General features: G+C 53.0%; 1 protein-coding gene and 1 long non-coding RNA gene across 3 annotated transcripts in view; one reads left to right on the top strand and one right to left on the bottom strand.

The window, feature by feature from the left end:
* Positions 1–14,963, bottom strand: part of VDR (vitamin D receptor) — a 56,728-nt gene extending 41,765 nt beyond the window's left edge. The window contains exons 1-2 of one of the 2 annotated variants that reach the window (XM_077870312.1): positions 14,862–14,911; positions 13,571–13,662 (exon numbers count right to left, since the gene is read on the bottom strand). The gene's annotated coding sequence lies outside the window, so the exon portion shown is untranslated. Of the gene's footprint in view, positions 1–13,570; positions 13,663–14,861 lie in introns of both variants that reach the window. The other variant, XM_077870311.1, reaches the window with a different exon arrangement.
* Positions 2,790–4,354, top strand: LOC144297585 (uncharacterized). The gene is made up of 3 exons (XR_013364551.1): positions 2,790–3,025; positions 3,137–3,314; positions 4,157–4,354. It is a non-coding gene; the product is annotated as an uncharacterized LOC144297585 (long non-coding RNA).
* Positions 14,964–15,568: the final 605 nt, after the last annotated feature.

The raw sequence follows: 15,568 nt of genomic DNA, 5'->3' as shown, positions 1-15,568 counted from the left end.
CCAGTCTCTGCAGACCTCTACCCCGACTAATTATCTCTTACTGCTGGGCCCCCAGCCCAAGTCCAAGTAGGCCTGAGTCCACCCCTGACCAGACAGATGCCTTTGGGGCCCACCCTATGCCAGTCCACCCTGGGGTGGGCCCCTGGCCAGGCTTCTTTTCCTCATTTCCCTCTGGGACCAATGCAGTCTTTGCATCACGCAGAGTCTTCCTGCACTGTGCGAAAGGTCAGTACCCAGGCCCCAGGCCCCCCCAGCTCAGAGATACTCAGGATTCTTAGCATCAGATCCCTTGCTTATGTCCCCAACCAACCTGGCCAGCCTGACACCCTTGGCAATCTGACTACCATCCAGCTTCCCCAAAGCCCATTCCTGCATCCTCCTTGACAAATGAGGCCACCAGAGCACCTGGGTGACGGGGCTGTTGCAGGGACCAGCTTCTCTGCGCAGCACTCAGCACGGTGCCTGGCGCCTGGCATACTGCAGTTTGATGTAAGCTTGTGCTCATTATTGGAGCTGGAACTGCTGTGGGGACAGTCACTGGAGAGTCTAGAGCCTGGAAAACAAGGAGACTTACAGGCTCCAGAGAGGTGCACGGAGGGCAGAAAGCCTGCTCTTGGTCCCAAACCCACCACTCCCAACGAACTTTGTCCAGAATGCCACATTTCCCCTGAACTGGGCAAAAGTGGACCATCCCACCCTTTGGCTGTGGCTTCCGAAAATCTGGCCGTTCAGAGTGGGGAAAAATGGATCATTCCCACCTCTCCCCTGCAAGCCGAGAAGCCGAGCTACACATCTGCGTTTTTCCTCTGCAAGGACCCGCGGCTCCTCAGATGCCACCAATTATCAAGCCCTTCGGCCCATCACCCTTCCCTTCCTCTCTCTCTGTCCCACAGTGCCATCCTTCTCCTACCTCTTCTGTCCCTTAGGGCTGGTCAAGCATCTGTCACCTGGTTGTTCTCTCCTAGTGGGTCCTGAAGCTCAGTGGCCCTGTGATGCCACCTGTGTGTCATCAGGGCAGTTGGCACTTCCTCACCTGCTTTGCCATGTGAATGCACAGTGTGCAGGGAAAGACTAAAGTGGCAAGCCAGGGGCTGGGGCCCAGAGGTGGCAGTGAGGGCTGCAGCTGCCCTGACCAAAGCGGCCCCTAACCCAGACACTGGGCTAGCTCTGGCTCACTGGGCCCGGACTCCTGTTTGCTCCCAGCTCTCAGGGGCCTTGCAAAGCCTTTCCCTTATGCTGGGATAGACTGTTAGGCCTGGGCCAGAAACAGTGAAGGATCCCGGGTCCTCCGAGACAGGTAGGGTGGCTCCAGTCCCAAAGGTGCTGATCTACCCAGAGGAGCCCCTCTGTCTTATTAGTGAGAGGGTGGACATTCCCCATATATTCAGGAAGCTTCTCAGGGCCTGGGCCAAATAGAAAGGTTCCCATTCCCTCTAGAGCACAGAGCGCCTTGGGAGCACCCCAAGGTGACACCAGGGGCTCCTCAGTTTCCCATTAGAATGATTTGCCCCTAAAGATCTTTTCCAGAGCTTCAGCTTTGTTGGGATTCCAGGCATCCTTCTGTGTAGATGTCTTCTTGGGGGACCCCCCCTGGATGGCCAAGGAACTCTAACATTTCCTCTTGGCCTCACACTATGCTGGGCATTGGTTCTGGCTTCGGATGCCTTATCTTTTTTGATGATGACCCCTGGCTGGCTTTGAGTACCGACACCATGGCAAGCCCTGTCCTGGACGTCAGAGACACAACGGAGAGACCCTGTGCTCTTGGAGCTTATAGTCCACCAAGGAGGACAAACAGGAAGGACAAGTCCATGCTGTGACACAGGCAAGCGCACATGCCGAGAGCGTGCAGGAGAGCCCCCGGCCTTGTGCTGGAGAGGCAGAAAAGGCTCTTCAGGGGGAGGCCTGCGAGTGGAGACGAGAAGGATCATAGTTCAACATGGCAGTGGTGTGAAGGGTAGCGAGGGTCCCAGGCAGGCAGTACTCATGCAGAAGCCGAGAGGCAAAAGGGAAAGAGCGTACTGGAGGCAGGAGTTCTGCACGGCCGGAGAGCCAGAGAGGCCTCCAGGAAGAGATGAACCAACTGGCCACGCTCATTGTCATAGGAAGTGTATTCCATTCTTCCTTCTACGGAATACTTCTTCTGGTAAACCCAGAGTCCTGAATACCAGGAATTGTAAATTATTGTAATGATATTTAAGCTGAAGACTTTCAGACTCCAAACAGAGTCCTACTCCACCCTGAATCGAGCTCGAGTGCTGTGCAGAAAATTAAAATAGGGCTCTCTCCCACTCCCACGAGTTTATTGGGAAAAGGCCCCACGGTCAGCAAACAGTGGGCCTCTTCTTTAGACACTTGAGTCCCAGCTGGTGCACACGCAGAGCCACCCACCCCCCATCCTCCTTTGGGGCAAATGCGCTAGCCCAGGAATAGGACCATCAAAACTGAGCTGAAAGGCAGAGATAAAGGAGAGCGCTCTGGAACACTCAGCCCCGCTCAATAGGAAAATATATGTTCTCTGAGAGAAAACCAAAGAAAGAACAGAAGGTTCGGCAAGGGGAGACGGAAGTAGGTGAAGCGCCCAGCTGCATGTCACCAGTTCAATCCATACTGAGTGCACCGATCTGTCCAGAGTGGCCAGATATGGTTGCTGGGCATGGGGAGAGCTGAGCTCTACACAGCCACCCGATCCCCAAACCTGCCTCCACTGATCCGCTTGGCTCATTGCTCTCTCCCGGTCAACAAGGTCACTTCCTTGTTGCCAGGAATCGCTGTAAGGAAAGGGCATCAGCCACAAACACACAATGCTCACAAACAACTTGTCCATGGACACCTGTGGAAAGTCCCCGACATGTGTGGGCACACGCCAGCCCATACCCTGCCTCGAAATGTCCACACTCGCTGCTGGCAACAACACAAGCCTGGCCTTCCCCTCAGAGCTGTCACTGAAGATGACCTTGTTTCAGGGTTTCAGGCCAAAACGTCTAAATCTCTCTGGAAGATTCTTCCCCAGAGCCACAGAGTGGTAGGAAATAACTGCCTTTGTCCTAACCCATGAACTCTCTCCAAACTGTAATCCCCTCCCGGCCCTATCCACTGGCCATCTGCCTTTTCCTTGTTTTTCTTTGACACCCAGGGGCAAAGATGGAACAGATTGGCTACACAGAGCACCTTTCAGGGGTGCTGCAGGGCAAGGGAGGAGCTACACCGGGTCTCCGGAAGAAGCACCCCCTTCCCTCCTCAGCAGTCACCTGTCTGCAGGCCCCAGCTGCCCAGAGGCCAGAGCCTGCTGCCCACCTGCGCCTCCGCACCAGGTAACAGAATTGCCCCTCCTTTCACTCAACCTTCTTTGCTCTTTCCCTGCAACAGCAAACATCCCTGGAAAAGGCTCCTGAGGGAGCAGCTCAGAGCCTGTACTCAGTTAAAGGGGCTGTGAAGGAGCCCCCCTCCAGCTGGCGGGGCAGGCTCCCCTCCATCAGCTGGAGCTGCTGCTGGTTAGGCAGCTGCTGGCAGCCTTCTAGGGGAGGAGGCCAGGGGCCTGTGGCCCATCTCTGCCCCTGGCTTGGGTGGCCCAGGGGGTCGGGGGAGCTCCTCCTACTGCTTCCCCCACACTCCCCGATACCTCACTTGAGCTCCCCCTGACCTGAAAAACAACTCTGCAGCCAGGCTCTTCAGTAGCTCAGGATTGAAGTTTAACAGAGACAAAAATAATTCCCTGGAGTGAGCTATTTTCTGCCCAGCTTTGGGAACAATAGCTCAAGGTGGCAGGCAGTGGGGGCCTGGGGAGGAAGCTGGCCACGGGCCACCCACTGGTTTAGGGCCTTCTCCGCACTCACTCCACACTCCCACCCTGGAGGGGGATTTTTTTTGGGGGGGAGAGACCTTAGGTGGGTTAACCCCAGGTGAGGAGTGGGGGCGGCAGGGAAGGGCAGGCCTGTGGGAACCTGGTACGGCCCGCACCCTGGGTTTCAATCCCCCATGGCTTCTCCTCTCATGGAATGGAAGGAAGAAGAAAGAGAAAACGCTGCTATCCATCATATAATGCCTATCTCACTATACAGCACTGCTGTATCGGCGGAGATCAATGATTTAAAGTGTTTTATAATGTGAGACTCCATAAGAACGTCAGTTACTAATTTACAATTATTCCCCCCAGGTTCTAAAAGGAGGATGAGGGGATCCCTGGGTGGCTCAGCGGTTTAGCGCCTGCCTTGGGCCCAGGGCATGATCCCGGGTCCGGGGATCGAGTCCCACATCGGGCTCCCTCCATGGAGCCTGCTTCTCCCTCTGCCTGTGTCTCTGCCTCTCTCTCTGTGTCTCATGAATAAATAAATAAAATCTTTTAAAAATTAAAAATAATTAAAAAAATAAAAATAATAATAATTTTAAAAGGAGCTTGGAATTCAGGTATGAAAGTAGAAGGCTGTGAGCTCGAACACTGGGGGTATGACTCTCTCTGTGAGGAGGTCCTCACAGCCTGGGAGAGCCCGAAGTGCAACTTCTGCATCATTCAGTGCCTGCCGAGCCCAATCCCCAAATTCCTCTTTCTCTTTCTTTCTTTCTTTCTTTCTTTTTTTCTTTCTTTCTTTCTTTCTTTCTTTCTTTCTTTCTTTCTTTCTTCTCTTTCTTTTTCTTTCTTTCTTTCTTCTCTTTCTTTTTCTTTTCTTTCTTTCTCTCTCTTTTTCTTTCTCTTTCTTTCTTTCTTTCTTTCTTTCTTTCTTTCTTTTCTTTTCTTCCTTCTTTCCTCCCTTCCTTCTTTCCTTCCTTTCTTCCTTTTTTCCTAGAGACCTTTGCTTGACTATTTGTTTCTTTTTGATTTCTCTATGCAGAACCTTCCTTCTAATACCTATGGGAAAATATCTGACGGGGAATACAGAGTCAGGGAGTGGTGGTGGGGATTTGTTCATGGAATATCACTGGACAGATTTCATTCTAACTCTCCAGAAAGAGACACTCGACCCTATGAAGTTTTATCATGTGCTGGGAAGGGGGCCCCTGGAGAGCGAGCATGCCCCGACTAAGGAGCTCTGTATCAACAAGGGCTGTCCTGGTTCCATGCTGTCTAACAGTCACATGCATGTTCAGAGGACGCACTGGAGGCCCACAGGCTAAACCTGGCCATGAATGTGTTCTGTGTGCCACTCCCCACCATCACCACAGGCCATCATGAATTTTTAAAATAGTTGCCAATTTTTTTGAAAAATAGATAGATTTCACTTTGGGAAAAACTCTGGATGTCCAGCTGCCTGTTAAAAAAAAATGGGAATAATCTGGCCACACTAGGCTGTAGTTCCACTGGCAACCCTACTGCCCTGAGATGGAGCGACTCTTCCAGACTGGGCTGTGCCCTCTGCGCCACCCCACCAGGGCCTGTAGGCCTCCAGCCTCACTCATCATCTGCCCACCACTCTCCTGGAACTGGCCCCAGATGACAGCAGAGCTCTGTGCTCAGGGAGATAGGGGTAAGAGAAGAGGCCATGAAGGCAGCCTACATGAGCACAAACCCTGCCTCCTGGCCACTTCCCACCAGCTGCATCTCAGAACCAGCCATCAGAGCTCTCTAAGCCTGCAAAATGAGAAAAAGAACAATACCTACCTCCTTGTCTGTGAGCCTCAAATGAGATAATGCCTATCAAGTGCTCAGCATGGTGCCTGGCAGTGGCACCTGCTCGAAAAAACGAAAAACACCTTAGCTGTTCTGCAGGATTGCTTCAATAGCCGGGGCCAAGTCCTCTGAGCTGCAGCCCAGCTTTTTAGAGTGTTTTAGTCATGCAAAGCATTTGCCTTTCAAGTCTCTTTTATATAGCTCAGGGCTCCCAGGCTACCCACAGACATAGTTCCATCTAGCAAACAACTCTTGAGCATATCTGTGATGAGTTAAGTATTGTGTGGAGTAGGGACACTTCAGAGATGGAACCCAGCCCTGTTCCCAGACAACACAGAGGAGGCATGGACAGCTGAACAGAAGGCCACAGCCCTGTCAGGTACAGCTGAGCATAAAGCTCTCCCCTCCCGGCCCTGCCCCAGCTATCCAGGAGCTTGGCATTCAAGATGGCACCAGGGGTGCCTCTGACTCTTCTTTCTCCTTCTAAGTTCCAAAACTTTCCAGAGCTTTACTAAGAAACACTTAATGGCAAATCAGCCCCACTTCCCCTCCAGTTTCTCAGGCTCCACACTTGAATTCTTCTACTGCACACTGGTTAACATAATTTCATCTCAACAAAGCCATTCAGATCTCAGATGGAGTTCATTATAATGGAATTTTACCTGAGGCTGTCATCCCCCACTTCTTAACATCATGGCACCCAAGATGTCGGGGTGCTTGCCAAATAGGCTGGGCAGAGGTACCTTCCCACCCCTGGCAGAAGTCCGGAAATTCAGAGTTGTTTGGAACAAAGAACTCTGCCCCGAAGGTGTTTTCCAGCATCATCCTGGCCAGCCTGGAACTGTCCCATTCACCCTCTACTGGCACCATCTACTGCCTCTCTTCCGGCCCTCCTCAGACAGAAAGGGAAGAGAAAAGATGGAGCCTAACAACCAGGTGACTGTGCAGGACAGGTGGTGGGCAGGTGAAGCGGGGGCAGCTGTTCTAGACTTCAGAAGATCTGAATTTAAGTTCTGGTTCTGAGAAGCTCGATGACTTTGGGCAAGAAATTTAACTACTTCTCCTCCTCCTCCTCCTTCTCCTCCTCCTCCTTGTCAAGGTCCTGCCTCATACCTGTTTCTTCTTCTTTTTTAAAAAGACTTATTTATTTGAGAAAGAGAGAGCAGGGGAAAGGGTAGAGGGAGAGGGAAAGAGAAACTTAAGCAGACTCTACGTTGAGTGTGGGGCTCCATCTCATGACCCTGAGATCACGACCTGAGCCAAAACCAAGGGTTGGACACTTAACTGACTGCACCACCCAGGCGCCCCCCTCTTCACTTCTTTGAATGTCAGTTTCCTCTTCTATAAAATGGAGATAACAGTATTTCCTACCCCATAGGACTATTAAGGGGCACATGTGAGAAAATGCATGAAAAAATTTAACACAGTGCCTGGAATGTGTGAGTTATAATAACCCTTGGGTTATTATGATTGTCAGCTTTTTATATGATATGTTAGCCTCACAAAGGTCAAAGGTTGGTGCAGAGAGAGACAATGGGGGCAGAGTTGGGGTGGGAAGTGATTGGAGACGAGGTGGGGCCCTACCACCAAACCTGGCGCGGGCCTAGTGACCAAGATGAGGCCCAGGGCAGAGGCACTCGCCTGCCCTGGAGCTGACAGGCACAGACTAGATGGGTAATTACAGGATTGCGGCCTGGGGTGGCCCATGCAACTGCCCAGCCAGCCACATTCTTTTGTGGGTGGCTGGGTGAGTGGGCAGCTGGCTGTTTATGTGGCTGCCAGGACACTGGCTCTATCGAACGTCTATTCACCCCAGTACCTCCAGGCAGAGTGTTCAACCTTGGAAGGGGAAAGGATTCTCCGTGGACATTCTGCTCCTTTCCCCAGGGCACCTCCTCTGTTCTCTGCATCCCCTGCTCCTCAGATTGGACAAGTCAGAGGGTCAAAGATTGAGGCCAGACTCTGAACCTCACCTGAAGCTTTCAGATGTTCAAAAAGCCCTGGACAGATGTAAATCCCTCACTGTCCCCAGCACCCTGAGCTCTGATTAGCTAATAAGCACAAAGTTCTGATATTTCCATGTCCTTTTCTCAAAATCAATGCCCAGAGAAGATAAACCATCCCAACACCCCTGACAAAATGCAATTCAGTGGTTATTAATCAGTCACCTAGTATGCGCTCAGCACTGCCACCAGGCTCTGGGTCGAACTGAACAGAATGCCAAGTGTTTGGATGGGCCTGGAGACATGGGATCCCTCCCTCACTGTTGTTGGAAGCCCAACAAGGAAGACTTCAACCGCACCCAGGGACGCTTGCACAGAGCTCGCAGAGTCAGGCCGTGGCCAATACAGGGCCACCTGTGTACAACACACCAGATAGGTGGACACAGAAGCTGGTCAAGGAAGATTCAATTATGCAACTTTTTCATTTTAGAAATGAAGTCTATATCAGGTGTTGAAGAGGATGGGGGAAGAAGGGGAAATTTATCCACTGCTGAAGGGAGTGCTTTTCGGTACAACTGTGGAGAAGGGTTTGGCACTGCAGAGCAATGCCAAACAGAATTCCATGTGCCCCAGCAGCTCTACCCACAGGTGTGTGCCCCGGAGAAACACCTACGCATGCACCAGGACACAAGCACAGCGTAGTCCAGGCAGTGGTGCCATAATAACTCCAAACTGGAAACAACCCAAACGTCTATCACCGAGACGGAGGATGTACAAATTGTGGCACATCCTTGCAATGGACACCACACTGAGTGAAAGCTAGTGAACTGCCTCTGGGTGTGTCAACACAGAAGCATCTCAGAAACGTGACCCGGAGTGAAAGCCATACATCACAGAGAACATGCATGTGGGTGAGCCCCAAGACATGTGAAGATAAACAATACACTGCTTTGTAAAGCTGACATAGATGACAACTTTAAAAGAAAAGGAAGAAGAAAAAAAAAAAGAAAAAGAAAAGGAAGAAAATAACTCATTAAGATTCAAAATATTAAAGGGGTGGAGAGGGACAAAGGGGATGCAAATGGGGGGAAGAACAAGAGCTGTTAAGGCACTACAGATGTTCCATTCCGAATTTGGGTGATGTGTACAAGATACATATAAGACATAGATATTATATTATTTTTTAATCTATACATAAACATATTGTGGGTATAGTTCACAGTTTAAAAAAAAAAAAAAAAGGAATTGAAGACTCCGAGTCCCAGAGAAGCTAAATAACTTTCCCAAGCTCGTTAGCTAACAAATGGCCGCAAGAGAAATGTACCAAATCTGAGTTCAGCCAGGTGCCAAGGCAGTCACTCTTGGATTCTAAAGGGACCTCTCTCAACGATGAGTTTCTGGTCTTGTAAATTTGCGAACAGTTGCAAGAGTCTTTTCTTTTCTTTTCTTTTCTTTTTAAATTCTTTTTTTAAAATTGGAGTTCAATTTGCCAACATAGAGCATATCACCCAGTGCTCATCCCATCAAGTGCCCGTCACCCACTCACCCCAACCACCTCCACCTCCCTTTCCACTACCCCTTGTTTGTTTGAATCTTTACTTTTCACTGTTAAATTCCCAGCATCTTGAATAGTGCCTGTCACACAGTAGGCCCTCAATGCATATCTGCTAAAGGACTGTCTGCCCATGCTTTTCGAGGACTTACTTTGTGCCAGAGGCTTATGTCATCTCTAATCCTCATACAGCTCCATAAGGGAGTTATTCTTACCCCAGTTTATAGATAAGGAAACTGAGATTCAGAGAGATTAAGAAACCTGCCCAAGGTCACAAACCAGAAAGTCACAAAGCCAGGATCTGAACCCAAGTATGTCTAACTCAAACCCTGTATTCCTCCTCTTCTGAGAGCACAGCTTCTACCAGCACTGCTGAGCATTTCGATCGTACACCAAGGAACCCTGAGGCCCCCGCTGAAGGGCGGCCTGAGCACTTTCTCTTCCTTTTTCCTCTGTCTCCAGGCTCTGGCTCTGCGAGTGGTTTGGCAGGGCCAGGCCCGGCACCAGCAAGCAGTGTAGAGCAGTGGTCATGGGTTAACTTTGCAGCATGGCAGGCTGCTGCATCTCCTTCAACCTCAGATTTCCATATACATGCTGGAGAGAGTAACAGCAGCTTCTTCCAAGCAGAAGCTATCAAGGTTAAAGGAAATAAGAAATTGCAAATGCCTGGCGGAGGTCGTCAGATGTGGCTAGAGTCTGTTTCTCCTTCCAGGTGGACTGGGTTCAGGAGGGTTTCTTGAGGGGGAGCTAGGAGGGGGAAGGGTAAATAGGATGAGATTAGCTCCCGGTTGGCCAATGGGACAATGACTTTCCCTTGGTGCCCTTAGCACATAGTAGGTTGTCAACAAGCAGTTTGTTGGAAATTAAGAGAGTGCTTGTTATTTGCCTTCCAGACCATTCGAGTCTTTTTTGATCCCATGCAATCTCTCCGCACAGAGCTCTCTCTCTGAGTTCTTGTCTGCAATTTTTACCCGAGTTAGGTACCCAAGACTGCTGGAGAGGCCCCGAGGCCTGAGGGTGCTGGCAGAGGGAGCCTCCTTCTTAGAGGTCACTGTCCCCAGAGTAACCTTTGGGCAAAGCGAGCTTGCTCCCAGGTCAACCTGTTCAAACCAGTTAGTGAATCTAACCCTGCCACTCACAGACATTTATTGCAGGCCTATTATGTACAAGGCATGGCACTAAATGCCCTGTGGCTTCCCATGAATGTAGAAGAGGTTAAGAGGGACCCAGATGTGAGTCCTGACTGTTCCGCTCATCAGCTATGGCACATTGCTCAACTTCACGGAGCCTCAGTTTCCCATTGTAAAAGGAGCGTAGCAGAGATTCCTACCTCACAAGGCTGTGGCAGGTCTGGAAGGCCTAGCACAGCACCTGGTACAACAGAGCTGAGCCGTCAGTGAGTAGCTATTCCTAGAGCTACAAGTCCAATGCCAGCAGATGGCACACACTGGACATGTCACCAGCAAAGCCTTGGGCCTCATAGGTGCCCCACAGTGCCTGGAATGTCACACCTTGCACAATGCCTCAAAGCTCCAACCTGTGGTCAGTAGGCCAGTGAGAGGCAGCAGCTTCCCAGGAACCAGCTTCTGGGTCCTGCCCAAACTCCACTTGCCCGCTGGTACTGCTGCCCACACCCTGCTCAGGACCAGGACTCTCCCCTGTGCAGAATGGGGACTTTGTGCGGCATCTGGTTCTGGAAACACTGCTTGGCCTATTCCCTGGCACGGGACCTGCAGGGCAGGTTCGCAAAAGCATGACACACACTGAGATTCCCCTAGCGTCTGCTGCTTCAGCTTCTCGATTTTGCCTTTACGAACCAGCCACCCCTCACCCCTCCAGCCCAGGAGATCTCTTCCCTTCCCTCTCCCTACAAGTGACCTCAAAGAGTGGGACTTCCCAAGAAGTCTTCATTTGTCTTCTTCGTTGGTTGATGCTGAGAACAACTTCCTTCCTGCCAAGGGTAGACGGTGCCTACTCCATATCAGTGGTGCTCTGCCCCCATACCAGCTCCCCAATCACTCTCATGTTGGACCTCTGGGGGCTCTCCAGAGAGCCCACCCTTAGTATCTACACCACGAGGACCAAGGACACTGAAGGGAGAGCAATTTCTTTACATGTTACTGCAGCAGGATGCCTGCTAGTCGCTGCCACCAACGCCTAGAGCTTGAGTTGAGCAAGAATAGTTTGTCCCCACCCTGGACCATTTCCCCAATGGTCAGACCAGAAGAGACAGTCAAACTCCAGTGTCCATGGGGAACTGACTCCATCTCCTGCTAAGCAGTTTTCCTCTGGCTCTGACCTCCACTCTGCTCACCAGTTCCCCAGAACCTGACTACAGGTGACCTGTGCCCTTTACCCACACGAGCAAGGTTTGACTGCCTCTCCTTTTTGTTGTTTACACGCTTGAGAGCTGGACTTCCCTGTGGCACGGTGTGGCCCCCAGAGACCTGGGAAACTGGACAGACAAAATGAAGAGGCTGCAGATATGGGGGAAGAGGGAAGAGGAAGCGTGAGGCAAAGTCTTGGCTCCATTATAAATCCCAATTCCCTCGGGGGCAGCTGAAGGGGAGTTGGCAGGCCTGCCTGTCCCTGTCTGAGGTAGGGGTGGGGCAGGAAAACCAAAGGTGGAGCCAGTCATAAGTCAAGGGTGAAGGGAAGTCACACAAGTGAGTGCTAGGTTGGGTTGCGGGAGAGGATGGCTGGGAGCAGTGCTGCCCTCAGGGAAAAGCCTGGAATCCAGGGAGCAAGGTGGGGTGTTGGGGCTGCCCTCAGAATTAAGCTACGGCCAGCATCCCCTCATCATGAAGGACCTCTCCCACCTTCTCTTTCTCATTAAACCCACTCCCTGCCATCTTCCCCTCACCAGCATGACCTCGCTAGGTTTGGAAATGTCCCAGTGAGGCCTGGACAGCTGCAGCATATGTCCACTGTCCTGACATCAGCGATTGACAGCACCCCGTCACACATGAAGTCCCCAGTTTGGTTAGTAGATTATATGGTCACTGTCTCGAGCCCATCTGAGAGGGCAGTGACACAGGACAGGGCGGAGAGGGAATTAGAGAAAAGCATGACTGGAAGCAAGGCCCTGCGGTCCAGAGCGACAGGCAGGCTAGCTCCTGTCCTGGATCCTCTCAGAACCAGATGGTAGTAGAGAGACAGATGAGGGAAGCTGCCCCTCCTGGGGCTCACACTGTCTCAGGGAAGAGGCCCAATTTGGTGGGTTCTGCTTCCTGTCATCCCACAGAGGGCCTAGCACCAAGCTGGGTGCACAAGAGACTCTTCATCAAACCTTGTCATTTCCTTACTTCCTTCTACCTGCATCCAGAACAGACTCAAGGCAGTGACGAACGGAAAACTGGAGTAGCCAGAGTGCCTCCTGCCCAGAAACGAACTGGAATGTCATCCAAGCTCAGACTTCCAGATGCTCCTGACTCTGGCCCTCTGGCCACCAGAACCCAACTGCTGGACAAAGACAGTAGCAGGTTTCTAGCAGAGGTTCCAGAAGCAGATTTCGGCTGGGATGGCTGCTGCTTCCTGAGCATGTGGGGTGCACAACTGAACAGCTGGAGCTCCCTCTCCTGCTTGGATAACTGCTTGGTCTGGCCCCCAAGCCCCATGCCAAATGTGGGAGACACTGGCTTTGGACACTGGCTCCTTGCTGTGAGAGTGGAGGGTGGGGTCCAGGAGGTCCTCCTCGTGCTTCCTCTGGGACTTAGCCCCCAAAAGGGGCTAAATGAGTTCTGATGTGGGATAAGGGAGAAGACTGAAAACCCATAAATACAAATAACCAGGGCACCCCAAACTGTACCAGACCTTCCACAGTGTTTCTACAAATAAAGTGTGATGGCCTTGACTGAGGAGCTTTGAAAGGTCAGGAGAGCTTCCTAACTCTCTTTTCCTCCTTCCTTATCTCACTCTCCTTCTTTTCTTACCTTTTTCCTTTTCTCTCTTTTCTTTCTTTTTACCCCGGAAAGGGTCCAAGTTGTGGCTAATGAGGGACCAACCAAACTGAAGCCCTGGGTCCCAGTTAGAGTACAGACTATGAATCTCCAGCCGTTTTCAGTTTGAGTCAGCCCCACACCACAGCCTGGTTGTGGGCTCAACTCATAGGGATCCAGAGAGGCTGCTGAGTGGCAGGTAATGGACTCTGGGGCTCCTATTTCTCCTCAAGGATCTGAATCACCCAAAACAAAAGCCAGAGAGAAATTTACAGGCTCGTTACCTCCTGGTCTAGCTGCATACCATTCCAGAAGGATTCTCAATTTCCTCCAGCACTTGGACAGGGAAGGGACAAGGAAGGTCCCCCAATACACAACACTCGCAGTTCACAGGGTGGATGTGCCAGTGCCCAGACTACTCATTTCCACCTCAACAAACCACCCCCACTTCTTAGCTTGGCTCAAAACTGTCGTTGACAACACCATGCCTTCCCTAATCCCAGAATCTTCCTGACTTCTTGTGCACACCCACCTTGTTAACAGAGATGAGCCGCTAACAAGATCACTAGGCAGAAATGGAACGAAAGGCTGGAAGTCTACAGCGCTGGGGTGCACCTCCCGATCCTAGGAGAAGGAGAAGAGGGGTGGATTTACTGCAAATCCACAATCTCTTCACAGTCAACCCTTTCTGGAATCCTACCACAGCCATCCCATAATCATTGCTGTGTTGGGTGTCCCCTTCGCAGGAGTGGCCACCACCGGCCACGAGGAAGACAGCCTTCCAGCAGGGAGCTGGACTGGAGCTGACTCTGCCCAGGAGAGCTTCTGCAATGCTCAGAAAATGCCTGCCCAGTTGCTTGCCTGGGCTCTGGCCCCTCTGGCTGCAACTGAGCCCAGACAGGAGGCTGACTCACTCACCGCAGGGAGGAGGAGGAAGAGGAGGAGGAGGAGGAGGAGGAGGAGGAGGAGGAGGAGGAGATGCGGGAAGGGCCTCTGCTGGGAGACCCAGTGCTCTCCCAGCCCAGGCAGTCTGGGTCTCAGCCTCAGTGGTCCATGGGGGGGGGGTGGGGCAGTGTCCACTGCTCCCTCCAGATCACGCGTTGTTCCCTCCTAGTTACTTCTCCTGAATTCTCCCCCCACCACCCACAGATGTGGGACCCCTCACTCCCCAGACAGAAACTACTCCCTGAGCCCCCTCCTCGATTAGGTGCTTGCGCCTGAGTTCCTCTCAACAGCTATGGCTAGGCTCTCCTGAAAAAAAAACAAACAAACTAAATCCAGGGTATTAGGGCCAATCAGGTCTAAAATCATTGGTGGTTTGGAGAAGAAAAGAAAGGAAAGGAAAAACTCTACTTGAAAGATCCAATTCCACCACCGCAGGTGGCCCTACACAGCTCCCAGAAGGTGACAAGGCTACGCACACGCCTCCCCGAGACCTGAGACCTCGGCACCCCCGACGGCCGCTCTCCCTTTCTCATTCCTCCACTCCATGCGCAGGCTCCCCAACAGAGGAAGGAAACAAATGCTTCTTGTTGCCCAAGTGCTGAGCACTGTGCTAGCCGAGCAAGTGTGCGTGGACTGCCTGGGCGCGGAGGCACGCGCTGGAGCCCCTTCTCCGACCTCCCTGTCCCCGCCGTCCGCGCCTCTGCCGCATGGCACGACAGCCCAGATCCCCGGGAGCCGAGCTTGCTGCTGCGATTTAGACTCTGGCGTGCGTGCACCCGGACCCTCCCGGCCGGGACCCCGACGCCCCGCCCCCGGGCCCAGGCCCGATCCTCGGACCCCCGCCCACCCCCGCCTTCCCCGCCGCGCGGGGTCCGCACCTGGTCCGCGGTGGGCACGCTGCTCCGCGCTCCGGGCGCCTCCCGCTCGGCCGCTGCCTTTTGACAAGCAGAGACAGCCCAGCACCTGGCCCCGCCCCTCCTAGGCCCCGCCCCCTCCACGGCCCCGCCCCCTCGTGGCCCCGCCCCTCCGTGGCCCCGCCCAGAGGGCCCGCTGGCCCGGCGAGCTTGCGGGCAGCTTAGGGACCCGCCTCCCCGCCTCGGGATGCGCAGGTGGGAGGCCGCGCCCGGGGTCGTCCTCCTCGCCTGCGGCGCCCGGGACCCGGCGGGCTTCTGGCCTCGGTGCGGGGGCGTTGGCCGTGGGTCTGCGTGTGCGGATCCACGCTCCGCCCGGCCCCCGCCGCCCGGGTTCTGCCCCGCAGGTGCGGACGCCTCTTCCAGGTGCGTCAGCCGCTCCCTGGGCCGACCCGCGCGGGGCTGCCGCGGGCACCCCCCGTTCCCTCTGCGCTCGTGGGAAATCCCGGGTGCCGCTAGCCGTCGCGGTGCCTCTGCGGAGCTCCGGGGAGCCCAGCCCGAAGCCACACGCTAAATTAATAGAATTTTTAAAAATTAAAAAAAAAAAAAAGAATAAAAAAAGCAAACGGAAAAACGGCCCCAGTGGAGCCCGGAGCCTTGTCGTCCCCCCCTCTCCCCACGCCCCAAGTCCTCTCGCTGCGACCGCGCTGCTGATCAAGTTCTCGGCCCTGTTG

This window comes from Canis aureus, chromosome 25 (genome assembly GCF_053574225.1).
Source record: "Canis aureus isolate CA01 chromosome 25, VMU_Caureus_v.1.0, whole genome shotgun sequence".
Lineage (NCBI taxonomy): Eukaryota > Metazoa > Chordata > Mammalia > Carnivora > Canidae > Canis > Canis aureus.
The sequence above is the reverse complement of the archived record's forward strand: the minus strand, read 5'-3'. Positions and strand labels throughout refer to the sequence as shown.